The sequence below is a fragment of the Diceros bicornis genome, unplaced genomic scaffold (genome assembly GCF_020826845.1).
Source record: "Diceros bicornis minor isolate mBicDic1 unplaced genomic scaffold, mDicBic1.mat.cur scaffold_54_ctg1, whole genome shotgun sequence".
NCBI classification, from domain to species: domain Eukaryota; kingdom Metazoa; phylum Chordata; class Mammalia; order Perissodactyla; family Rhinocerotidae; genus Diceros; species Diceros bicornis.
The window spans coordinates 6,410,154-6,436,252 of NW_026691418.1; the positions used below are offsets into that span (position 1 = coordinate 6,410,154).

The following is a 26,099-nucleotide window of genomic DNA, read 5'->3' on the forward strand; positions in this document are numbered from 1 at the left end:
CCAGGATTAGCCGACCCTGGAGGCGATTTTAAGCAAGCGTCTTCATGTGTTCCTTTTATCTTGATGTTTGTCACTAAAGTGTTGGGAAAACTCTGTTCCTATCTGTCATTCATATAAAAGATCTGATAGCCCCACTTCTGATCATTGAAACCCCTCAAGACCTCATTAAATTAGAACTCCATCTGTCCAGATCGGAGTGAAGAAATTCCCTCGCTGCTTCTCCATCACTCCCTCCACCTCCCTCTTTCTTCCTTGGCTCATCTTACATAGATGGCACCCCTAAAGCTTTGGATTTTTTTCAGTACAACTAGTTTCTAACTTGCACATTTGGATTTCAGCCTGCCTTTTCAAAGCAAATGATGGCCACAGACCCCTCGAGCAGCTGCCACAAGGGCTGTGTTCCCCTCTCTCCCCTTTCCAGATAGCTTTCTACTTTCTTTCTGCCCCATCAGCTCGAGGATGGCTGAGAATAAGAGTGACTTAATATCTATGGGTTATAACCGGTGATAGGTCCCAGAGCACTTGACTTCTTTCATCTCCTTTAGTCCTCACAGCTCCCATTTTGCTCATGAGAAAGCAGGAGACTTCCAAGGGTTACATCATAGTTCCCAGGTCACATAGCTCGTGACCCCAAATCCAGTGATGGTTTGACTCTAAAATGCTCCCTATCGGGACAAAAGGGAAGAGCCGTCTGGTCTGCCTCCTCACCACCTCCCCAAGCCATGGGAATACCTACCACCAGTTACTTGGGGTTCCAGATAGCAGAGCTTCAGTAAGGAATATGTGGTACAGTCCCCCAGGCTGATTGCATCTCCTGGGAGAAACGTCATAAGAGCTAAGTTAGGTTTTATGGCACCAAATTAAATGAGATAATACGTGTAAAAGAACTTTGTAAAACTTTTCCAGTGCTTTGTGCTGTGGCCTGGGGATCTAACTGCTTTTCAATGGAAATACTGAATTTTTGTAGTATGGTATTTAACATCCTCTCTTGTGCTTTTTTTTTTTTTTTTTTTTTTTTTTTTTGTGAGGAGATCAGCCCTGAGCTAACATCCGCCAATCCTCCTCTTTTTTTTTTTTTGCTGAGGAAGACGGCCCTGGGCTAACATCTGTGCCCATCTTCCTCCACTTTATATGGGACGCCGCCACAGCATGGCTTACCAAGCAGTGCGTCGGTGCGCGCCCGGGTTCCGAACCAGCGAACCCCGGGCCGCCGCAGCGGAGCGCGCGCACTTAACCGCTTGTGCCACGGGGCCGGCCCCTCTTGTGCTTTTTAAAACCAATATCCTCATGAACTATCAGGTCACTTGAATTGGCTTGACACAAGCGTGCATGATCTTTGCTTACAAGAGCGACAGCTTAAGCGTAGTCTCCCTTCACTTCTTGGCAGCGCCCCATCATCTCCATCTGCTGGGGACACCGGGACTCGCGGCTGCTGATGGCATCAGGACCAGCCCTGTACGTGGTCCGTGTGGAGCACCGCGTGTCCGGCCTGCAGCTGCTGTGCCAGCAGGCCATTGCCAGCGCCCTGCGAGAGGACAAAGACGTCAGCAAGCTGACCCCGCCCCCCCGCCTCTGCTCCCACCTCCCCACTGCCTTCATCCCCACCATCAAGGTGAAGCCCTTCCACTCACCTTCTCCTCCTTCCTCACTCGTGCTGGCTGCCTGTTCCCGAAGGCTCGCCAAGAGGAGGGCCGAGACAAGGAACACAGGCGAGAGTCCCAGAGCAGGAGCACAGAAGTCACGTCTGCTCCTCTGCAAGATGAAGGTGTGCGGCTCCGCAAAGTCCCACCTCGGTCTCCCACGCGCGCAGTCTGTCCCTAGCATCACCCTTAGTGTCCACAAGAGAATCACCTTGTGTGATAGGCATTAGCTTTCTCATGGCAGAGGCAGTATCCCGAGCGTGGCTGCCGTTGTCGTCCTGATGATCAGTCTGCCTTGTTCAGTCCTGACTCCCTGGCAGATGCTGCTGTTATCCCCTCTTGAGAAAGCAGGAAACGCGTTCTTAGAAGTGAGGGACTTGCTCTGTGGCTCGTTAGGGGAACGGTCAGGATGGGACCCTGTCAATCCCGGGGCCTGCTCTCCTCATCACTGTGCGGAGGGGCGACCCTCACCCAGCCCTCGCTGTCAGCGTCCTCTGTGCTGACTGGAGCTTGAGAACTGGTCTGTCGCTATGGTGGTATGTGGACTGGACCTGCCTGTGGCTGTTCCAGTGTGGGTTCCCCGTTCCCTCTGGCCCTCCGCACGTAGGTTGCTTCCTGTGTTCTCTTTTTTGTTTTCTGTCTCTGCTTCTAAGTATCAGATTGACTTCTTGGTTAATTTTTTCCTAAAACATCCGAGTTTTAGAATCTGTTGTGATATTTTCTTCAAGTTGCTTTACACTCTTGGTTCCACACCAGTGATTCTGGACCCTGGCTGCTCGTTAAAATCGCCTGGGGAGTTTTTAGAACATACACGTGCCCAGGCTCACCCCCACAAGATTCCAGTTCCATCGTCTGTGGTGGGATCCGGGCTGAGGTCTCTGAAAGCTGCCAGGAGGTTGTGACGTGCGCCCAGAGTTGGGAGTCATTGTTCCGCACCGCACAGTTAACCCTCCCCGAGCTGCCAGCCAGTGCTCCGCCAGGGTAATCAGTGATGTGCACGCTCTTTTCTCTCCACGTCCTGCCTCCAGCCCCCGATTCCGGACCCCGACAACATGCGCGACTTTGTCAGCTGCCCCTCGGCCGGCAACGAGCGTCTGCACTGCACCGTGAAGCGCACAGAGCGCGGCCCGGAGGTGGGAGGCCCGTGCCACACGCTCTGCCTGGAGCACCTGGGCGGGCTCGTGCGCGTCCTCAAGGGGCGGCGCGTCAGCCAGCTGCGGCCGGAGCTCGTCATCACGGACCCGCCGTCAGACAGCAACGCAGGGGGGCGCCTCGCCAGGGACTGCAGGCCCCTCTCGGGGGGTGCGGACTGGTATTCCTGACTGCACACGCAAAGGTAACGCCTATCTGTGAACGTTTGGCTAGCGCGGAACATCCCTGAAGCTACTCCGTTTCCAAAATCCTGCTGAAGTTACCGATTCCCTAAGTGGACTTTCCCACGGGTTTTTAAGAGCGCTCCTGAGGCTCCGTGTGGCTGGGGCTGTGGGGGGAGGAGACATCGGCTGTCATCAAGGGGAGGCTGGCACGGGCCTTTTGGGAATGGCAGCCTCCTCTTTCAGTTATTTGTCAGGTATCCACTGAGGGCCTTAATGTGCTGTTGAGACCGTCAAAACAGCAGTGAGTTGCCGTCACTGCCCCCCAGAGCGAGTGATAGGATTAAACGTTTCAGACCTTCAGCCTGCTCCTCAGCCTCCTGCTGGGATCCTGCTTCTGCTGTCGCTAAGCCACCCTTAGCTGCTTTTTAGCTGATGACCAAGGAGACTTTCTTGCTGGTCCGTAAAGATTTCGCATGACAGTCACTCCCTCCTTCTAAAGACTCTCCTATGCCAATCTTCATGACTCCGTTGCCGTATTCAGGGGGCTCACTACGCACCTCTCTCTGGGACCCTAGAGTGTGAGCCTCCAGGGAAGGGACTTTGCTCTTTTTCTTTGTAGTCACAGTCGAGGCCTGTGGCCTCTGTCAGCAGTACCTGCCGGCTCAAACGTTCCGCCGCCTCCCTGTGAAATCTTGTCGGTCACCTAGAGCAGAGTGAGCAGCTGTCCCCTCTGTGCCCATCGCCCATCAGTCAGTTGAGCTGCTGGTATCCCTCGGGGCACACAGTCCCTGAATCCTGAGGGCCCGGAGGGAGGGAACTGAGTCATCTTTGTACCCCCAGTGCCTGGCAAGCACCTGACCGTGGGACAACGTGGGTTGAATTAGATTTGTTTTCATTAGTTCATACTTGTTCTCTCCACTTCCCATCTCCTGTTCCCTCTCCCGCCCGTTAGACTGGCCTCTGCCCCCATTCTGTCCCTGAAGCCGCTGCGCCGTGCAGCATCACCAGTTAGCCGAGTGTCACGTGCAATGGGCTTTTTCAACCTTGGCCTCACTTGCCCACCTCAGTATTTTACAGTCGATCCACTTGCTGTCTGCTTTTCTTTATTGGAATGCTCCGCATCTGTAGCAACATTCTGCTGTCAGTGTTACCGCGTAAGATTGAAAGCAGTGAAACTATACTTTAAAAATTGGATATTAGTCAGTTATTTCGTCTTTTGAGTCATGTGATGACCTAGTACCAAGAACAGGGAGAGCGAGAAGAATTGGAGGCTCGTAGGAAGGCAGGTGGAAAGGAGGGAGAGGGAAGATTCAGAAGGAAGGAAGGCAAAGTGAGAGAAGCCAGAGAGCAGTGCACGTGAACTTAGAAGGAAGTTGCAGTTTCAGGGGAAGAGAGAAGACAGGAGCCATGGCGGTTAGAGATGACTGATGGGGGGACTTGGGAAAGGTCCTGAACCTGAGGGTGCATCGCCGGTTCTCAGCGGGGTCGTTGTCTCTAAGGTTCCTCCCGTGTATGCAGTTTTATAAAACCTATGCTCGGATTCCGTGTTGACGGAAAGTTATGTGAAGAGCTTGCTTCTGTTCCCCCGCTCCTGTGCGTCAATTTCCCACTGAAGAACAGGACAGAAGCAGCGGGGGCTGTGCTATAGGGACAAGGCTGCAGCCTCCTAAGACCTTGCTTGCGTGGACCTGACCTGAGCGTCCCAGCCTGCTTCTCCGTAGTGGTCACATTTGTCAGCTCCTCCCAACACAGGCTGGCCCGGTTGCTAACAGGCCTGTGGGGAAGGAGGTGTTGTGTTTTTATAATGAAAAGGTTGTAAAGCAAAGCAGATAGGCGGGACGTATTGAGTGCCTGCCTTGTGCATGGTCCTCGAGTCTCCTCGAGGTGGTTGTGAAGCAGTGCTGGGGCATCTCTGCTTTCAGGAGTTCATGATCCCTTTTGGGTGAAAGACAACTTAACACTTGAAAAGTTCAATAAAAAAGTCAAGATTTAAATACCTCGAGACAAAAATAGACGATGTGTCACAAGGCAGAACATGACTAATTTCCAACTGAGTGGTAGACGTAACCTGGTTCAGAGAGGAGAGGGTTCCTGACTTTGAGAAGCCAGGACTTGCTCATTGTGAGAAGCTGATGAACTCTCTCAGTCCTCCATGTCATCGTTTCTCAGATGTGGTCCACGGGCCACCTTCCCGCAGATCGCCTGGGAGACTTACTTGAATCCAGGTTCCTAGGCCTGCCCCTTAGATTGGTTCAGCATGTTGGGGGCGACGCCTAGAAATCTGCAACTTAGTGGGAGCTCCAGGGGATTGCTATGCTCTGAAGTTTTTGATCCTCTGTTGTAAATGTCCCCCAAGTAACTTAACAAATGTGTTTCTCAGAATTACCAGTGTGTGTTTGTATAATAGATAGCATGAATCCCAATAATTTTTTTTTAACAAAAGTTCACAAATTTTCCAAAGGAAATCTTTAGTCAGAGCTTGCTATGGACTGAATTGTGTCCCCCCCAAAATTCACATGTTAAAATGCCAATCCGCAATGTGACTGTATTTGGAGATAGAGCTTTTAAGGAAGGTGGGGTCTCAGTTGGATGGGATTGATGGCCTTATAAGAAAAGCAAGAGGGAGAGCTCTCTCTCGACACGCACGCATACACTGAGGAAAGGCCACGTGAGCACACAGCAAGGTGTGCATCCACAAGCCGAGACCCCAGCCAGGCTGGCACTCTGACCTTGGGGCCTGTCAGCCTCTATTATCACGTGAGCCAACTCCTTATGATCTCTCTCTCTTCTTCTGTATGTGTGTGTATATGTATTTGCCTCCTATTGGTTCTGTTTCTCTGGAGAACCCTGACTAACACAGATTTTAGTACTAAGAAGTGGGGAACTGCTGTAACAAATACCTATAATGTGGAAGCAGCTTTGGAACTGGGTCATGGGTCGAGGCTGGAAGGGTTTTGAGGTACACGTTAGAAATATGGATATTAGGGCCATGTCTGGTGAGGTATCAGACAGAAATGAGGAACATGTTATTGGAAACTGGAGGAAGGCGATCCTTGTTGTAAAGTGGCACAGAACTTGGCTGAACTGTGTTCTAATGTTTTGTGGAAGATAAAACTTGCAAGCAAATGAAATTGGATATTTGAGAGATTTCTAAGTAGTTTTGGAGGATTGGCTTGGTTCCTCCTAACTGCTTATAGTAAAATGAGAGAGGAGAGAGACAGACTGAAGAAGGAATTGTTAAGCAAAAAGGAACCAGAACTTGGAGATTTGGAAAGTTCTCAGCCTGTCCATACTGGCCGAGACGAAGGAAGGCTGTTGACTTCCTGGATTTGACAGGACGGGATGATGGAGCTGGTCGGCTAGGAACATGCACTATTCTTCAAGAGGGAAAAATGACCCCAAAGGCGATTCAAAGGTCATCAGGGCCACTGCCTCAATTTTAGTAGGCCAGACAGCCTCCACTCGGAGCCTTGAGGACAAGATCCCAGCCCCACAGAGCCGTGGGGACCCTCACCTCGAGCTGTGGGGTGACACTGCCACCCCAGTGGGCCTGGAGGGCAGAGTATTGAACCAAAGAGGGTTATTCTCAAGCCTTAAGGTCTAGAAATTCGCCTTACTAGGCTTTGGACTTGCCTGAGGCCCTTCCTTCTCTCCTGTGTCTCCCTTTGGGATGAGAATGTCACCCTGTGCCTGGCCCGCCGCCGTCTTGTGTGTTTTGGAAGCACGTAACTTGTCTGGTTTCACAGGTTCACGGCTGGAAGGGAGTTTTGCCTCAGTGTCAGTCGTAGCTCGGCTCTCACCCATTTCTGATTGAGGTGATATTTAGATGAGACTCTGGATTTTAGACATGAGCGTTAATGCTGGAGTGAGTTAAGACTTTTGGGAGTGTTGGGATGGAATGAATGTATTTTGCGTGGGAGAAGGATATGAATGAGGGGGCAACCAGGGGCGGAATGTATGGACTGAATTGTGTCCACCCCACAAGTTCATATGGTGAAGCTCTAACCCTCATGTGACTGTATTTGGAGACAGGGCTTTTAGGGGGTGATTATGGTTAAATGAAGCTGTAAGGGTGGGATCCTAATCTAGTAGGATTGGTGGCTTTGTAAGAAGAGGAAGAGAGATCTCTCTGCACACACACACACACACACACACGCTGAGGAAAGCCCACGTGAGGACACAGTGAGAGGGTGGCCGTCTGCAGGCCAGGAGGACAGCCCTCAGCAGAATCTGGCATGCTGGCACCCTGATCTCGGACTTCCAGCCTCCCAAACTGTGAGAAATAAATTTCTCTTGTTTAAGCCACCTGGTCTGTGGTATTTGGTTATGGTAGCCCAAGCAGACTAAGACAGAACTTTTATTTAAAAGCTTTGAAACTGTGCTTAAAGATTTTTTTAAAATTCTAAAAAGATACCTGATTTGGGTTGTGTGTTTTGAAAAGGCCTCAACCCAGATGAAATAAGCATATTCTTGCAAACTGACAAAACTGGGATGTGAAGCCCCAAACAGTACAGTTCAGCCTTCTGTTCTCAAAGAGGAATCCCAACTTACGTTTTTCTACAACTTGTATGTTTCTTCCAGAATTTTCATGATAAATTAATGACACAGAATCTCTAGAAATAAGAGGTACAGATGTCCATCACCCCCAGGCTCCCTGGGTCTTACTCTGACGTGCTGCACTGAATTTCTAGTTGTTGATGACAGGGAGCAGAGTGATGAGCCTCCAAATGTGTAACTGTAACACTGAACAAGCAGGACTTGGGGCTTGTCTCAGAAAGCAACTCCCTTCTTCTCACGCCGCCCCCTTTAAGTCCGTTCTATGGGGAAGTCCTTCTGCTCCTGGGCAAGTGGTTCTCAGCCCTGGCTGCTCATGGGAATCACCGGGGAGCCTTAAAAATCGACAGTGCCCACGTCCACCCCCAAGATCCTGCTGCAGTTAGTCTGGGGTGCAGCCAGGCGGCAGGGAGAGACCTCGTTTTTCTTTCAGGAAGTATTTATCGAGTCTCTGCGTTGTTCTGGTCTCTAGAGTTACAGCAGGAGGCGAGACAGGCAACTCTCCTTCCACTAGTTGGGGAGACAGACAATAGAATAAAAGTGGTTATGAATGCTTATGCCCCCCTAAATTCGTATGTTGTAATCCTGATGCCCACTGTGATGGAATTAGGAGGTGGGGCCTTTGGAGGTGATTAGGTTATGAGGACGGAGCCTTTATAATCATGAGATTATTGCCTTATAAAAGTGGCTCCAGAAAGTAGCCCCTTCTGCCATGTGAGGACACAGCAAGAAGTCAGCCGTCTGCAACCCCAAAGAGGGCTGTGACCAGAACCCCACCACGCGGGCACCCTGATCCCGGAATTCTAGCCTCCCCACTGTGAGATGTAAATTTCTATTGTTTATAAGCCATCCAGTCTGTGGTATTTTGGTATAGCAGCCCACACAGACTAAGACGTGAGTAAAGGAAAAAAGCAAAGGGTATGACATCCAGCAATTACAAAACCCCGGCATCAGCAAGTCGATGTTGCCGTGGACAATGTTGAGGTGTTGAGTGGACAATACATTACTGAATTTCCTCAGGTCGGTGAACTGGCTCTGTGCTCGTGAACACAGGGGAAGCGTTCTGTGGGCTTACATGCATTTTGGAATCGTGGCCAAACTTCCTTTGATCTAGGGCTCCTAAGTTAAATAATGTAAAGCACTGCTTGGGGCGTGTGAATTAAGCCTTTTTGTTTGCTGGAACTCAGATGCACACCACTCCAACTTGCTGGATTCACGAGTCGTGCCTTCTGATTCAGGAAGTAGCTGAAGAAGAGGCTGATGTAGTAACACCGATCGGGCATCAGCTAGTCTCCTTCCAAGTAGCACGCCAAGTTGTTCTGCTCTGCCTCCAGGGCCCTCAGAGAGGCCCTGTTCACAGATGTCACCTCCACACAGATGTCGCCTCCACGTGTTCAGAAACAGAGATTAGTTTGGATTACAAACTCATTCTTTCAAATGTAAACAGCCCTTCTGAATGGTAAAATCGCTCATAGTCTATAAATTATTTCATTGTGATTGAATGATGCAGCTTTTTTATTGCCTGGCAAGGCTCTTGGAGCCTTGAGGGAATGAGGCTTTTGTCAGCAAAACAAAGTGATTTTGAAGAATGAGGTACTTCCAGTGAGGGCAGACCTGGGGTGGGGCAGAGCAGGGTTTGGGTGGTGAAGGGATGTGAGGGGGTGTGAGGCCGTGTGAGGAAGGCAGCAAAGGAGAAGGGGTTTTGAGGAGGATGTTAAACATGGACTTCATCTACTCTGCAGTTTTGTGATGGCCCCGTTGCTGTATCTGTCGTCTTCTGCCTTGGGGCCTCTAATCTTCTACATAATGGCCAATTGACAAGGTTGTTTTGAGTGGCTTCCACGCAGGCACCCTCAGGAGTACCCAAAGCTCCCACTGAAAGTCCTGCCACACAGGTCTTCTTCCAGCCGTTGCTCGAAGCAGGCAGGCACCTCTAGCAGGTGGGATAGCCACCCCCTACCCCCCCACAAGCATCTTTGTGGCGGTTCCAGGAGACGGTTCTGACACGCCAGACATTAACTTCTCGGGGTCCCTGAAATGGACCCGACTCTGCCAGGTCTTGAGTCCAGAGCAGGCCCAGAACCAACAAGGGCCTTCCCCGGTCCCAGGGCAGAAGCAGGTTCTGGGGGAGTCAGTGAGTCAGCAAGCCCCTTGCCCGGCCTGGGTTCCCAGGCTGCCCGTGTGAACCCAGATGGAGCCTGGTGTGTGGTGAGGCACAATAGCGCGCCGTTTTGTTGCCAGGTTTGGCACAGTAAGCAGTGCCAGACTGTTGTACATTCCAGAGGCATTAAAATTCCACGCCCATTTGCTAACCGTAGAAGTAATGGGCTACTTTTGCTTAGAAAATATAATGGCATAAAAATGTAAAAGGAAGACAATGCTCTGCTCCTTTCTGTTTCAACCTGTAGACTTCAAACGGCGGCCTATAGAGTCAGGCTGTCCTTAGTTCCTAGTAATGATCGTCGTGAGGTTCTAACTGATGTCACTTCCCTAAAATCTACTGCTTGGTATCTTACCAGATGAAATCTATGGAAACAGCTTGATTTCTACCATGATCGACAGCTGCAGCTGCTCAGACTCCAGTGACATCGAACTGAGTGACGACTGGGCTGCCAAGAAATCTCCCGAGCTAGCAAATCACCCAAACTCCCAAGGTAATCTTGGTCTGTAGGGGCGTCCTCCCTTTTTGAGCCTCTGGAGGTGTGTCTGTGTTGTGTCTGCAGCAGAATCCCATTAACCCACACCAGAGGAGCATAGCAAGAGGCAGTCCAAGTCTGTCGTCTGGAAGATCTGCCTGTGATAATTATAGCTTTCCTTTACTCTTCCCTTCAGGACAGCAAAAGATCCCCAGGAAGAAGTTTGCTGAACCCTCAGAACTTCTAGGGGTCAGCACTGGTGGTGGGTGGCAGGAGCGGCCGTAGCTTTCTGGCTTACTTGTTTTTATTTCTGGTCTGAGAACAGTAAGACAGAGGTTTTACAGTGTATGTAGTGTGTTGAAAGGAATGCCGAATTAAATGCCTTTGATGCTGTAATTGGAAAAAATAGTATTCTAAAAAAAATGTTTGGGGGGGCCGGCCCAGTGGCATAGCAGTTAAGTTCATGTGCTCTGCTTTGGCAGCCCGGGGTTCACAGGTTCGGATCCCGGGCACAGACCAATGTGCTGCTTGTCAAGCCATGCTGTGGTGGCGTCCCATATAAAGTAGAGGAAGATGGGCACAGATGTTAGCCCAGGGTATCTTCCTCAGCAAAAAAATAAAGAAGAGGATTGGCATCAGATGTTAGCTCAGGGCTGATCTTCTTCACAAACACAAAAAATTTCTATCCTAAGGGTTTGTCCTAAAGAGTGGCAAAAAGCTAAAAGCAGATGGAAGGGCCTGCAGTGTCATAGATAAAAAACTCTGCCTTGCTCGTCCTGACCCTGCCACCGAGGGCTCTGTAACCTCAGAATGTAACGTTGATCCATGACCTGGAGACCAGTTTCCTTGTCTATGAAGTTAAAGGGTGGAGCAGATTTTCACTAAGATCCTTCTAGCTCTAAAATTCTTGATGCTGTGTGAAATGAAGGTCTAATGTACGTGCAGATACGTACCTGCCCAGATTGTAAACACATAATACATTGTGCAGTTGGTAAACCAGTGTATTCACCACCCAGTTGAAGATAAAGAATATTTCCATCATCCTGGAAAGTTCCCTTGTACTTTTTCCCATTCGACACCCACTCCCTAGAGTAATCACTGTTCTAACTTCTGTCAGCATAGATGAGTTTTGCTTCCTCTTGAGCTTCATATAAATGGTGTCAAACCACATGTCCTATTTTCTTATTTGGCTTTTTTTAATCAACATAATGACTGTGAGACTCATTCATGTTGTTGCGTGTATCAGCAGTTTTTCCTTTTTGCTCTGTGGAATTCCATTGTAATGAATATACTACAATTTGTTTATTCCGTTTACCAGTTGAATGTTTGGTAGTTTCCAGTTTGGGGCTATCATGAATAAAACCATTGTAGACATTCTTCTACAAGACTTTCTATGGACGTATGCACTCGTTTATCTCAGGTATATGCTTAGGAGTGCGTTGTAGGGCCACGGGGTAGACGTATGTTCAACTTTATTGGAAACTGCCAAACAGTATTCCAAGGTGCCTGTTGTACCATTTTAAATTCCCACCAGCAGTATATGAGAGTTCTAGCTGCTTCCATCCTCACCTACAGAGTATTGTCATTTTTTGAAAATAATTTTATCCATTCTGGTAGGTGTATAGTGGTATCTCATGGTAGTTTAATCCTAATATCTTCAATGATTGATGATGCTAAGCAGCTTTTTATGTTTATTGGCCATTTGGATATCTTCTTTTGTGAAGTGTCTGTTCAAGTCTTTTGCACCTTTTTTTGTGTATGAGGAAGACCAGCCCTGAGCTAACATCCGATGCCAATCTTCCTCTTTTTGCTAAGGAAGATTGGCCCTGGGCTAACATCCATGCCCATCTTCCTCTACTTCATATGGGACACCGCCACAACATGGCTTGATAAGCAATGTGTCGGTCCACACCTGGGATCCAAACCTTTGAACCCCGGGCCACCAAAGCGGAGCACGTGAACTTAACCACTACACCACTGGACCAGCCCCTTGCCCATTTTTTATTGAGTTGTTTTTCTCTTATTTAGAGTTGTAGGAGTTTTCATGTATTCTGGCTATGAGTCCTTTAGCAGATATATGGATTGCTGTATAGTCTAATGTGAATTTCTTCTTTTATGATTAGCACTTTTCGTGTGCTGTTTAGGAAATGCTTTTGTCCTGTTTTGTCTACCCTAAGATCATGAGACATTCTTCTGTTCTCTTCTACAAGCTTTATAGTTTTAGCCTTCACACTTAAATCTCGGATTAATTTTACACCTCAGATTAATTTTTGTGTATAGTCTGAGTTAGGGGTAAACATTCATTTTTTTCCCATATAAATATCCAGATATCCAGCAATCTGTTCGATTTATTTTTTTCATCTTTATTCTAGGCTTGTTAAAATTGCAAATAAAATTATGAACTTTTCTACACTTCTACAGTGTTTTGGCTTTTCCCATTGGTTAAGGAGAAGAGGACATTTAATACATAAGCAACCAAATCTTTCACCTGTAAATGTCCCTGGAAAGCTCCCGGATGTTGCGGTCTCTGGAGCTGGTCCTCTTTCCTTCCGTCTTTCTCAGTGTTGAGTGCCCCTACGCAGCAGCCAGGCCAGTTGTCCTCGCTCAGAGCTTTAACCAGCTCGGTCCCCCTGTCCTCCCACACTTTGGGAGCCCTAGGTGTCTTATCAAGCTCTCAAGCAGTATCTGTGAGGCTTAATGCTTTTCTTTCAGGGAATGTCATCAACCTTACCATATTCACTTTTATAACGCTCTCTTTGGGGTAGACTGCCATTAAACACGTGTGTCCCCATGTTATAAACAAAGGAACCGAGGGCCAGACATATAACATAGGATCAAAAGGCAACAGAAAAACTTAGATCCACTGATTTGATGTCAATATTGCAGGGGGGAGATGCTAGGTAAGTCTGTTGAAATCCCAGCACTGTGTTAGGAACTATAAAGCCATTGTGGACTTAGGTGAGAAACGCCTCTTCCACCCGCCACTTTCCTCAGGACGAATTTTGCAGACCCCTGGCAGAAGACATGTGGACGATTCCAAACTTACTATTAGTCAGTAGAAAGTTAATTCTCTGAGGTTCTTTACAAATGAATCACTCAATTGAACCTCACTATATTGTTGAATATATATTATTCGATATGCAGTTCTGTCCTTCTTTCCTCGTGTTCATAAGGCAGAAGCAGGCGGGCGGGGCCTGGGTAAATTAAGGGACCTTGCCCCTGGGAGTGGCACATCCACGGTGACTGGTGGACAGTGAAGGGAGTGCCAGGAGTGCAGGCGCCGTCCCCACCGGGGCGCCTGACCCTCGGGGCCTTGCCTCCGCAGGATCAACATTGAGTCTTGGAAGTCCCCCAAGCTGTCCTGGGCGGTGCAGGAGATCTCCAGGTCTCCACGGTTGCCGATGCGCAAGCCCTCCATTGGCTTCCCCAGCCTGACGCAAAGAGAGTTTCCCTTTGAAGACATCACTCAGGTAGTGTCGGCTTTCGGGTGGTCCCCTGATCCAATGCTCCTCTCCCCTCCTCAGTGTGTGCTTGATGGCCGCTGAACCCTCGGTCCCCTCTCTCCGTGCCTGTCACCGCAGTTGCAGACACGGGCGTAGAGAACTAGAGCCTGTCTGCCCTCCTCCATGCTCCGTCACCTCCACATCCCGAGGGGCCTTCTTCCCACCTCGGGCATCCCCCTGTTGCCACAGGAATCTCCTCACAGGTAGCTCTGGTTGAGACACAGCCACACTTCTCACCTCTGCTCCCTCAAGCCGCTTCTGACCCTTCAGTGACTCCAGTGTCGGCAGGAGCCAATCCCTGGTGACAGCCCCACTGCCTGGCCTGGCCTGTCTTTCCCTCCTGTCCTCCTCGACGCCCCCTCCTCTCCAGGTGCCAGAGCCACACTGTTGACTCACCTCTTCCCGCCTTTGTGCCTTTGCCCTGCCTGGGTAACCCGCTCCATCTCCTCACCCTCCTTTCTGCGCACGTGCTTCCAGATAGAACTTCCCCTCTGTCGTGAAGGCTTCCTCCCCTGGCTCAGCCACAGTAATCCCAGAGCATCTTGTTTGTAACTCCCTCAGGACATTTCTCAGTCACTTCCTTGTATATAAATAATTACAGGCCTTCTCTCCTCCATTAGGTTCTAAGCTCTTTGAGGAGCTGTATTTTATTCATCTTTATTATTGCCCTTGCACACACACACACACACACACACACACACACACACACACTCATGCATGGTTTCGGCATAGTGATAACTTCTTAAATTTTTAAAAATTTGATTGAATAAGAAACAGATAATTGGGTAGTTTTGGGATATACTGGTATCAGTGCAGCTGATGTTTCCAGGAGAAATATCAAGGATGAAAATGGGTTCAGAGCCAGGTGCTCTCTCTGGTTCAGTGACTGGGAGGAAGGAGAGGTAAAGAAAAAAGTGCCCAAATCACTTTTGTGCCTTTTTAACCTACACACATGTGGACACACCGGGACACACCCGCCCCCACTCCCAACCTGAGAATGACACCTCGCTGAGCCACCACTTGCAAATGGGCGCCTGACATGCTGTAGGCAGCTTCTGGTCTTAAAAACAGTGGAATGACAGAAAGCGAATATTTCTGGCAGTGCCCACGTGTGGCTTTTTAAGCAAAAAGTGTTAACATCCTTACTTCTTGAGTGATCAATAGAAAATATGGAAATAGATTGTGATTTTTCTCCTTTTTTTTCCCACAGCACAACTATCTTGCTCAGGTCACGTCTAATATCTGGGGAACCAAATTTAAGATTATGGGCTTGGCTGCTTTCCTGCCAACCAACCTCGGTGCAGGTAAAAACTGCGTCCTGTTCTCTGCCCACTGTCCCGGTTGGAACTCAGGCTGAATAAGCAATTTCAACCTTTGGTGGCCTAATGTAGAAAATGAGCTCTTATGACACCAAAAGATGAGCATGTATTTTACTTCCAAAGTTTGACTCTAGCCACTCTGATTTCACAAAAATTAGAATTATCACTCAAATTGTTTTTTTGCCAGTGGTGTTTTCGTTTTTTAATACAAGCCCTGACTTACAAAAATGACAAAATAGCCGAAATCTCTATCAAAGCTCTTATAGGCTTCTGGTTACTTTGATTTCTGGCCTTTTACTGTGGACAGATTTTGGTACCAGTGTCTTTAGGTTCTTGAGTCAGAAGAAACTCCTGAAGAAAGTCAAGAAGAAAGTGTTCAAGACCTTAAGAAGAAGTTGGCTGACTGTACAGCCTTAGTGGTAAATCTTTTTTGATTTCATTTCTAAGTACCAGATAAATATTCCCTCCATGAGAAGTTTGAGTCAAGAAGAAAGTGTTCAAGACCTTAAGAAGAAGTTGGCTGACTGTACAGTTCTTAGTGGTAAATCTTTTTGGATTTCATTTCTAAGTACCAGATAAATATCCTCTCCATGAGAAGTTTGAGACATCGAGGAAAATGGAACCCAGGGAGAACCAGGCTGGGCAGAACCCAGAATTTGCCTTCTCTTCTGTATCTGCTTGAATGACTGACGTGTCGTATTTACTAGGGGACCGTGAAGGAGTGAAATGACAGAAGGTCCTTTTCAAAGCAGCTTCATCCTAATGGCCACATCCCTGTGCGGGCTAAGGGCCTGTGTTGTCCCCCACCTTGCTACGTTGCCTGATCATCTAACACGCACACGTCTCTCTAGAAGGCCAGCTTAGCCAGTGGGGTTCACCGATGGCTGGTGGCCCCATCTTGAATGTGGTCTGTGTAACCTACCAAAAATAGTTTTTGAAAAATTCTGGATCTGCCCATTAGAGTTGTTTCAGACACAGTTAGATCCTTTAAAACAAATAATTCTTGCAAAGCAGATGTTAAAAAGACCTGTTGCTGTGTATGCATCTTCAGAGACATTAAATGGTGCTGCATTTGGATTTTTCATTTTGAGGTTTCTCAGCTCAAAGGAAAAAAAGAATAAAAGTAAAACATAAAACTGACTTAGGAAATAACAATAGACAATCCATTCACGTAACGGAAAGAAATCTCTTATGTTTTCAACAGCCGGGAAACCCTCTCAAGACCACAAAAGCCTGCCCTTCAGTAATTCAGCAGCACCCTCATGATATGTATGGTGATTCTAATAACCACTGTGTGAGAGGCATGGTTACCCCACACCTGTAATCTGAGAATTTAGCCATCTGCCTACAGCAAATGTTGAAAAAAGGAATGGACGTGCGCATTTGCTCAATGGGTCTTCTCATTCTGCCCTTAGTTCTTGGATGTTGAGTAGATCCATAAAGAAGTCAAGGAGGACCTTAAGATGGGAGGGCCTGTATTAGGAATCTCAGTGCCCAAGACAAAAGCTTGGTGTGTGACTGCGGTGAAATCATTGTCCTAATCGTTGACCTTTTTAAAAAGAGCGTTTTCATTTGTCAAGCTAAAAGAATTTTCCACGTGATTCTACTAGAGAGAAGAAATTAACTCTGGGATTCTAGAGGGTTTGTTACATATGGCACCCTATTAAATAATCTTTGACACTCTGTTAGATTCAAAAAGTGAGTGCTGTTGGATATTTTATATTGAATAATTGGATAATTACATTGAATAATTTGTTTCCTTCAATTAGAATGATCAGGCTCATGAAATTTTTGTGTTTTTAATCTTTTGCATTTCTTAATTTTAAAAATGTGGAATAAATTCAAAATTCAAAAGATTTAAAAGAATATACAGTAAAAATCTTTCTTATCCTCACCCCCAACCACCTAGTTTTTTTCCCTGGAGGCAACTGATATTATTTTTTAAATCCCTCCTGAGATTTTTAATTTTACATCCTTTTGTCAATCTGAACGACAAAGAATAGCACTTTAATGCATTAATTCTTAAGCTATATGGAACCATCCAGAATTTTTGAGAGAAAATTCAAACTCTCTTTTGTGGGCAAGGGAGAGGAAAACATGAATAAGACCTGTAACGACCCCTGGCGTGGAAAAGGCGTCTCAGCCCACTCAAGCCCAAGGAGCAGCCTTACGACGGTGCTTCAGAGCAGAAGGCCTGGAGCTGTGGGAATGCTGGCCACTCAGCCACCAGGCTGTGAGGTGACAGCCTCGCAGGTAGAACTTGGCTCATCTTAATAAAAAATAAGAATAGGAATAATTAAAGAACCTCTACATATCTCACAGCAAAGAGTATTAAACATAAGAGAAAGTTGACGGGACAGTTTCATCCTGATTTTAACCTATTGTGAAACTTAAATTCAGATTCATTATTTTTTAACTTGTTTTGTCTTCTCTAAATATTTTAGTTGCAGTCTAGGTCTTCTCTTAAATGTCCCTGTTAATGAAATTAAATCTTAGCATTTAAAGAAACTGTGTGGAAGTTCTCCGTGATTCTCTATCCTGAGCATGAAACTGGAAGTCAGGAAGCCCAGAATCCAGTCCCGAATACAGCCCGAGTGTCATTGCTGCTCACCGCGTAGCTGCCCTCCAGTAGCTGCTTGACTGCCCCCTGCGCTTGGCTCTCTGGTTATCACAACTGTTTCCACCAAGTTCTCCTGGTGATTGCAAATGGGATTTTAAAAAAATACATTTGTCATAACCCAGCTCATTCTAAAAAAGAATTTGTCTAAGATAGCCAGACTAAGATAGTCTGGGCTAGACTGAGAATCTGTTGTTCCCGAATCCAGTCCGTGGCCGGGGTGGCCAGTCGTGCACCAGGGGAGGTGGAGAGCTGCTCTCAGAGTCTCCGGCTTTGCCCACACAGGTCACCCCACGTCTCTTCCCGTGACTGTTGATGCCTTGGCTCTCCTCTGGCTTGTCTCTATTAACCGTGCTTTCCTCCTCCCACCAGTAATCTATAAAACCAGCCTCCTGCATCTCCAGCCGCGGCAGATGACCATCTATCTCCCAGAGGTCCAGAAGATTTCCATGGAGTATGTTAATTTACCTGTCTTCAACCCGAATGTTTTCAGTGAAGATGAGGATGATTTACCAGGTGTGTTCACACATCAACTGGTTTGTCACGAGCCCTCTGTTAGTGGGTCGTGACGGGGACAGAGTGGTAAGTAGTCAAGAATGCCAACATGTCAGTCCGTGCCTGCTGCCTCGGTTTGGAAAAGGTACAACTTCCTCAGTAAGGTTGGTGGGTGTGGTGGCGTGTCACTGGAGAAAGGTCACCTACTGTCACTGGTTTGGGGAGGAGGGGAGCTACCAGAGCAAGGACGATGAGGTGGCCGTGATGGCTCATGATCCTAGAGCACTTCTACCATCTCACTTTATCCTCTCGGTAGTCCTCTTAGTCATATGCCCAGATAGGGAAGTTAACAGGACTCATCAGGACTCAGTCAAGTCAGGACTGAAACCCAGTCTCACTGACCCCAGGCTAGCCCTCATCCTCTCAATCCCTGCTTAGAGAATGGCATCTCCCTGTGGTGCCACAGAGCCCAGTTTCTCAAACCTGCCCCACCTCCGGGGCGGAACGTCTCTCTCCTAATGTGCAGAGCGTGTCTCAGTGCATAGAGGCCAGGTCTGAGTTCAAGGTCAAAGCTGGTATAAGTTTTTAAAATCTCAACTTACAAACGTTCAGATCCATAGCATCTTAATTTAAGTCTTTTCTACTGGGGGGGATCCTATTTTGATTATTAGAATGATTTCTAAGTAGTCCACCAATTATTTATATGTAACTATTCTCAAAAAAGTCCACCTGCAATTTTATAAATATAGAGGCTCCTCTACTTAGAACCAAGCAAGGTTCTGAAAGCCTCTAGCTTCTGAGCCAGAGGAACCGTACACGGCCACTGTATCTTGTCATTCTCAAACGAGGGGCTCTGGACCTCACCGTGGGATGGGGAAGGACACGCGTCCCAACTCGGGCTCTGAATTTGGGGGCGTTGTTGATCTTCCTTCAGCCAGATTTCTGCGTGTAAAATTATTCTACTGTACTTTCTGACAGTAGCCGTCTTTGGTTCTCTGATAGGTATACTTTCTCCTCATGGGTGGAGCAGATGTTCTGGACTAATGGGCGAGGTTTTGCAACCCCATAAACCTGCAGTTTGGTGAAACCTCACACATGAGCTTTATAGCAGCTCTCCTGCTATTTCAGAACCTTGGATTTAGAAGTGGCTTTCACACTTTCCCCTTAGCGCCATCCGTTCCCCCGGAATGTGGCTAATCTAGCTCTCTCGTGCTCAGCTGTTGCTGCTGTTGTCGTCACTGTTTGTGCTTCCCAGAGAAAGGAGGAATGATTTGTCTCAGGGCTTACACATACTGCTGGTGACGCAACAGAGAGACTCTCCTTTGGCGGGGAAGATGCCTGCCCTCAGTACTCCATACAGAGGAGAGAGCATCTGGAAGAGGGATCTGAACAGGAATCATAGAGAACTTGAGACAGGACCTAGATTCTTGCAGCTAGGGGACAGTCACATTTCAGTGGAGGACCCCAGGGAAGGGGGATGAGTCTGTCACAGGCACGAAGGGTGGGCTTAGCTTTTGATGGACTACTGGCTTCCCTCTGTAGTTCTGGTGAAAGGTCAGCCAGCCTGTGCAATTTCCTGTTAATGCCTGTTTTCTGCGCACGTGCTCATAGTCACGTGGCACTTAGGCCCAGATGAGCAGACCTCCAGTGCTCTGTGGGCTCTTTAGAAAGGGCAGTACTGAACAGTGGCGCTGAGGCCCTGCGTGTGGTCTGCAGATGATTGCTCAAACGCACACTCCATTAAACTCCTCCTGTGTGCAAATAGGGTGGATTTACAGGGTTTTAATCAGTGTGGCTCTAACTTATATACTGTTTGAAATGCTAAAAAGCAGTTAAGTTAGGAAATGATCCTTCCCCTCATATGCAGATCTGCCAAAGGATTCTTATCATTGGTTTCTCTACTGCATTTGACATGGTTCTATTTACAGAAAATTAATTTACGTACAAATTTCAGATACACATCTGCCCCACGACACTTCCCACACTAACCAATCCAAAACCCTGGATAAGCCTACTCAGAAGCCTAGGCATTGAGTCCTCAGTGGAGTTTCATACTGTACCACTGCCCTCCTCTCGCATAAGAATGGGCCGTTTTATGACCATCATGAGTAAAAAGTGTCCTTAAACATTTATTTGCCATGGTACCATTCAGACACGTGGCACCACACTCAGAAGGTTCAGAAGTATTCATTGAAATGCTCTGACAATGCCCTTAGCTCCAGAGCCCACCGATTGCCAGTGTCCTTCCAGAAACATGGAAAAGCTTTGTGTAACTTGAAGGAAGGGTCCAGCTTTCCCCACGCAAAGGCATCTGTGTGTAGGAATTACAGTTTATACGTAAAAGGCCTAGATGAGTTGCTTATTCTGACCCAGTTTCATGGCACTGTTTTGTAAGCAGTTGGTTTTTCTAATCTTCCAGTGACGGGAGCATCTGGCGTGCCTGAGAACAACCCACCGTGTACCGTGAACATCCCCATCGCGCCCATCCACAGGTCAGCTCAAGCTACGGCCCCCACGCAGAGCACAGGACTGGTGCAGTCCCTGCTGGCCAATCAGAACGTGCAGCTGGACGTCCTGACCAACCAGACCACGGCCGTGGGGGCAGCTGAGCACGCAAGTGACAGTGCCAACCCATACGCAATCTCCGACCGCTACTCCAACCCCGGACAGGTGATCTTCGGAGGTGTGGAGATGCGCCGCATCATTCCGAAGCCCCCTCAGCTGTCCCTGCCGCCGCCGGCACAGGGGGCCATCCAGCTGTCGGTGGTGGACCACGGAGACCAGGACCCCGAGCACCTGCAGAAGCCAGCCAAGGCCCTGCGGCCGGTGCCGCAGCTGGCCGCCGAGGGGGACGCCGTGGTGTTCAGTGCCCTCCAGGAGGTCCAGGTGGCGAAGATGAGCCCCCCACCGCCCTACCCAGGAACCATCCCCGCCGCCCCCACCACGGCAGCGCCGCCGCCCCCGCTGCCGCCCCCACAGCCCCCGGTGGACGTGTGCTTGAAGAAGGGCGACTTCTCGCTGTACCCCGCGGCGCGCACCATCAGCCGCCCCTGGGCTACGAGAGGATCACCACCTTCCACAGCAGCGGCAGCGTGGAGGAGGTGTGCCGGCCCGGACGCGGATGCTCTGCGCCCAGAACACCTACACCCTCCCCGGCCCAGGCAGCTCGGCCACCCTGAGGCTCACGGCCACCGAGAAGAAGGTCCCCCAGCCCTGCACCAGCGCGACCCTGAACCGCCTGACGGGGCCGCGCTACTCCATTCCACCGGGGGCCCCGCCCCCGTATCCCGCCCTCGCCGGGACGCTGGGCCCGGCCGGGCCGCGGCGCAGAGGCCGGACAGCAGCCTCATCCACGCCACGCTGCGCAGGAACAACCGCGAGGCGGCGCTGCGGGCGGCGCAGCTGGCCGAGCCCCCGCGCGCCCCGCCGCAGCCGCCGGCCAAGCCCAAGGGCGCAGCGCCTTTCCCCGCGCGGCCGCCGCCCGCCCTCTACACCTGCAGCCAGTGCAGCGGGGGCGCGGCCGGGCGCGCCGAGCAGGGCGCGGGGGCGGGGGCGCATGCGGCCGGCACGTCCCCGCTGTCCCCGCAGTCCTCCTACAGCCTCCTGAGCCCGCCCGACGGCGCCCGCGAGCGCGCCCACTATGTCAACTCGGCCTTCCCCGAGGACGAGGCGCTGGGCCAGCACTGTCCGTCGAGAAGCCCCTGCGGCACCCCGCGCTGCCCGAGGCTGCGGTGGCCGGGAAGCGGCCGCCCCCTTACCAGTGGGACCCCGTGCTGGGGGAGGACATCTGGGTTCCCCAGGACAGGACAGCACAGACTGCAGTGCCCAACCCCCTGAAACTGTCCCCTCTGATGGCAGGTCAGAGCCAGCACCTGGACGTGTCCCGAGTGCCCTTCGTCTCCCCCAAGTCGCCCGCCAGCCCGACTGCCACTTTCCAGACGGGCTATCTGATGGGAGTGCCCTACCCAGGAAGCTATAACACCCCCGCTTTGCCGGGAGTGCAGGCTCCCTGCTCCCCGAAAGACACCCTGTCCCAGACACAGTTTGCACAACAGGAGCCCGCCCTGATCCTGCAGCCCGCCTACCCGCCCCCCCTCTCCTACTGCCCCCTGCCCCCCATGTATCCAGGAAGCTCACGTGCTCGAGTTTACAGCCGCCACCTATCGCCTTGCACCCCTGGAGTTCCTACAGCGCGTGCCCGCCCGTGCACAACCCCCAGGGCACGCTCCCCCCAAGGCACACTTGGTGGTGGAGAAGCCCCTCGTGTCCCCACCGCCCGCCGACCTCCAGAGCCACCTGGGCACAGAGGTGATGGTAGAGACCGCTGACAACTTCCAGGAAGTCCTCTCCCTGATGGAAAGTCCAGTCCCCCAGCGGCCGGAGACATTCGGGAAGAAGAGCCGGAAGCGCCTGGACAGCCGAGCCGAGGAGGGAAACGTTCAGGCCACCACAGAGGGCGAGATGAAGAAGGATGCTCGGACTCTGAGCGACTTGAATTCCCTGATCTCCAGCCCCCGCCTGGGGAGGGAGAAGAAGAAAGAGAAGAGTCAGAAAGACCAGCTGAAGTGGAAGAAGTTGAACAAGAGGAACGGGTTCCAGGACAGCTGGGAGAGCCAGCCTGGGCTGGGCGTCAGCGGGGACGAGCTGGTGACCCGGAGCCAGGGCGGCCAGACGGGCTGGAAGGGCAAGCGCAGCCTGCGCGTGGCCGGCGAGCCGGAGGAGGCCAAGGGCCGCAGGGCCAGCGAGCGGGAGGACGGCCGGCCGCGCAGCCAGGGCTTCGTGCACGTCATGGCCAACAAGCAGCGGCTGTGGACGAGGCCACGCAGGGGCGCCAGCTGGACTTCGGGGGGCGGGTGACCCAGGAGTCGGCCAAGAACTTCCAGATGGAGCTGGAGGGGCGGCAGGTGAGAGCCTGGCCCGGGGCCACGGCGCGGCTGTCTCATCCTGATGGGCCTCTGGGGACCTTTAAGGGGGGGGGGCAGGATATCAGTGCCTTGGCCTTGGGGGGGCGTTTCTCAAAAGGCCGCACGGGAAATGTGGAAAACAGCTGGTGTCTCTCGGGGCCAAGTGGAGTTGTGATTTTCAGTGTACCCCTTGCTGTCTTGTCTTTATTTCTCATCAGAGTAACACATGCACTGATTTTTTAAAGTCAAATGCTTCTACAAGACCCGAGAGGACCCCTAACAGGCCCCTGCGCGCTCCCAAACCTCAGCCTCCCCCAGAGGGCGTGCTTCCACCTCTGTTGGCTTTTTTCTGGTATTTGCCACCATATTTGTAAAGAGCAGGGTGTCTAGTATTTGGTGATTTTTCAGTTTTCAGCATCGTGTATTGACTTCTTCCTGAGGAACGTGAGGGTTTGTTTTCTTCACCCCCACTCTCTGACTACACACACGTGAACTTTCCCTGCCCCCTTCCCAGTTGAATCAGTAGTCACTGGTCACCTCCTTATGCCAGTAAGTACCGTTCAGAGCTGAGCCATGTGATATGGTTTCATCACATTTCTTTTTTTATTGGATAGTGGTTTTTGTCCCCCAGACATAATAATTACCCAGTTTTCGTTTGCTTGCTTATTTGCTAATTTCTCTGTGTATTTATTATTAAGTCATTCGCTGATTCCCTGGCAGAATGCAAATCCCCTCTTGGTGCAAACACATTGGGTAATTTGTCGGTTCTTCCTGCTCCAACCTGGAATGGTTGCCCCAGCCCTGCTGTGTAGCTACTGTTCTGGAACTACCCTCCTCCACCATCCTGGAATTCCCTTCACTTCTCCTATTTAAATCTCATTTTCATTAATTCACTCAACAAATGTTGACTGAGCAGCTGCTGTGTGCCTGGCAATCCTCTGAGCCAGGAGTGTGGCCCACAGGCCAATCCGGCTGCTGCTGCTTTTTATAAATAAAGTTTTATTGGGACACAGCCACGCCCGTCCACTTAAGTATAGTTTATGGCTGCTTTCGCCCTACAGCAGCAGAGTTAAGCAGTTGTGACAAAGACCGTATGACCTACAAAGGCTAAAATATTATTGGCCCTTTACAGAGAGTTTGCCAGCCCTTACTCTAAGTGCTGAAATTAGATCGATGAGGAAAACAGAAAATCCCTATCCTGATGGAGTTTACAAAAATGGAAGAAAGACAATAAATAAGTGTACATAACATGTTGTATAATAATACAGTGTCACGTGGTCCCCATGAGTACTGAAATGACAAGGGCAAGCAGGCTCGGGAAAGAGGCGGTGGCGTTCTGTCCCTCTCTGAGTAGTGACATTGACAGTTGCAGTTGATATTTCTCGTCAGCCCCTTTTAGCCTGTAGATTCTTCTTCCTACTTGTTCTTCCTTTTTCCGTTTCCTGGATGAGGAAGCCCCTTCATTTGACCTGTGGAGCTTTCCATGCCCTGAAGTCTGCTCATTGTCTCCCCACTGCGTTGTTTAACATGTTCCTCCACTCCTTTATTTCCACCAAACTCGTAGTTAGATCGAGAAGCGTGATCAGAGTCACTTTTGTTGGCATCTCGCAGGCCGTGCTATCTGCTTCCAGCAGGTGCTGCCCAGACCCGGCTGCCCTGTGTCCCGCCTTGTTTGTGCTTTAATGTCTTTGCTTCCCTCCCTCGCCCCCCAGGTGATGCAGTTGGGAAGGATCGACGGCAATGCGTACATCCTGGACTTCCAGTACCCCTTCTCCGCTGTGCAGGCCTTCGCCGTCGCCCTGGCCAACGTGACTCAGCGCCTGAAATGAAGAGACTGCTGTGCGGAGGAGGAGAGGGAGAGGAGCCTTTCCAGAGGGGCCTGATGGAGATGCTCGAGGAGCCCGCCCGGGCCCCAGGGGCTGGGGACCAGAAGACAGGAGCAGAACTGGAAACGTCTGTCAGGCCCGGGAAAGGCACTGACCTTCAGTTGCTGTCGTTTGTTTGGGCTTTTATTCTCCTTTATTGTCTTTCTTTCTTCTTTCTTTTTAAACAAAAACAAAACACAGGAGAGTGGTATTTGGAAGCAAAGGGTGCAAGGCACCTGGTGTTCTTTCAGGAAACGTGGTTGCTGTGGGAATGTCCTCCTGGTGTGCCTGTGTGAGCTGCGGGCCGAGGGGCCCTTCAGCAGAAACATGGACTGCCTTCTGGCCTGCTATTCTTTTAGACTAAGGAGTATGCGTGCTTTTCATTCTCCACAATGTCTAGCTTTTATTACTCCTCCAACATCACCACCAGTGTAAAAACAAAAAACTTTTTTAAAAGACACAACCAAAAATCCTGAAGGTACAGCTTCTCTTGGGGGAACAACATTTAGTTCACACATATTCTGTTACTCCCCCAGAGGTGACTTGATTAATGAAGGGTGTTTTGGCAAATGCACTGTGTTTGACTAATAAAAGTAGGCTTTGTATGGGGGTGCTATTACCCGGTATAAATAGGCCTTGCTCATGAGGATGTAGGGGAAGGGACGGCAGGTGAGGAGGGAACTCCTGCACATGTACGCACGGGCGGTTCACGCAGCGTGACTTGAAATCGTACAAGGGCTGCGCTCCTCTTCGGAGGATGTTTACGTTGAAGACTCCACTAGTTTCATAATATGTCACAATTCCGTAGGCTCACTGACTCAGTATGATTGACTTCGGGAGAAGGTAGGAGACAGAAGTGGAGAGATCCTGGCGTGTGGTGGGGTAGCGATTTTCTCAGCTACCGCGGTGGCTAGTCTCTGGATGCCCACCAGCTGAGAAGCAGCCTTTATTCCCCCACCCCTTTTATTGTTTAATCTGGAAAATGCAGCAGTGGACATTTTCTCTCCCGTGAGATGACACTGTTCTACCCTTTCTGAGAAGGCTGACGATACCAATTGAAAGCCCTCCTTTCCTCTTCTTGGTCGCATTGAAATGCAATTGACTAGAAATGGTTTCCACTAGATTAGAAATGTCACAAAAAAATTTTAAGCATTTGCCAGGGTATTAAGGGAGAGAGTTACAGTCAGCTCTTTGACAAAAGTCTCACAATCTTCTCTAGGGAAAAAAAAAAGTTGTTTAGTAACCGTACA

The 26,099-nt window shown here is 49.8% G+C and overlaps 1 pseudogene; it reads left to right on the forward strand.

Moving 5' to 3' along the window:
* Positions 1–1,287: 1,287 nt before the first annotated feature.
* On the forward strand, positions 1,288–24,864 carry LOC131403053 (tubby-related protein 4-like; annotated as a pseudogene).
* Positions 24,865–26,099: the final 1,235 nt, after the last annotated feature.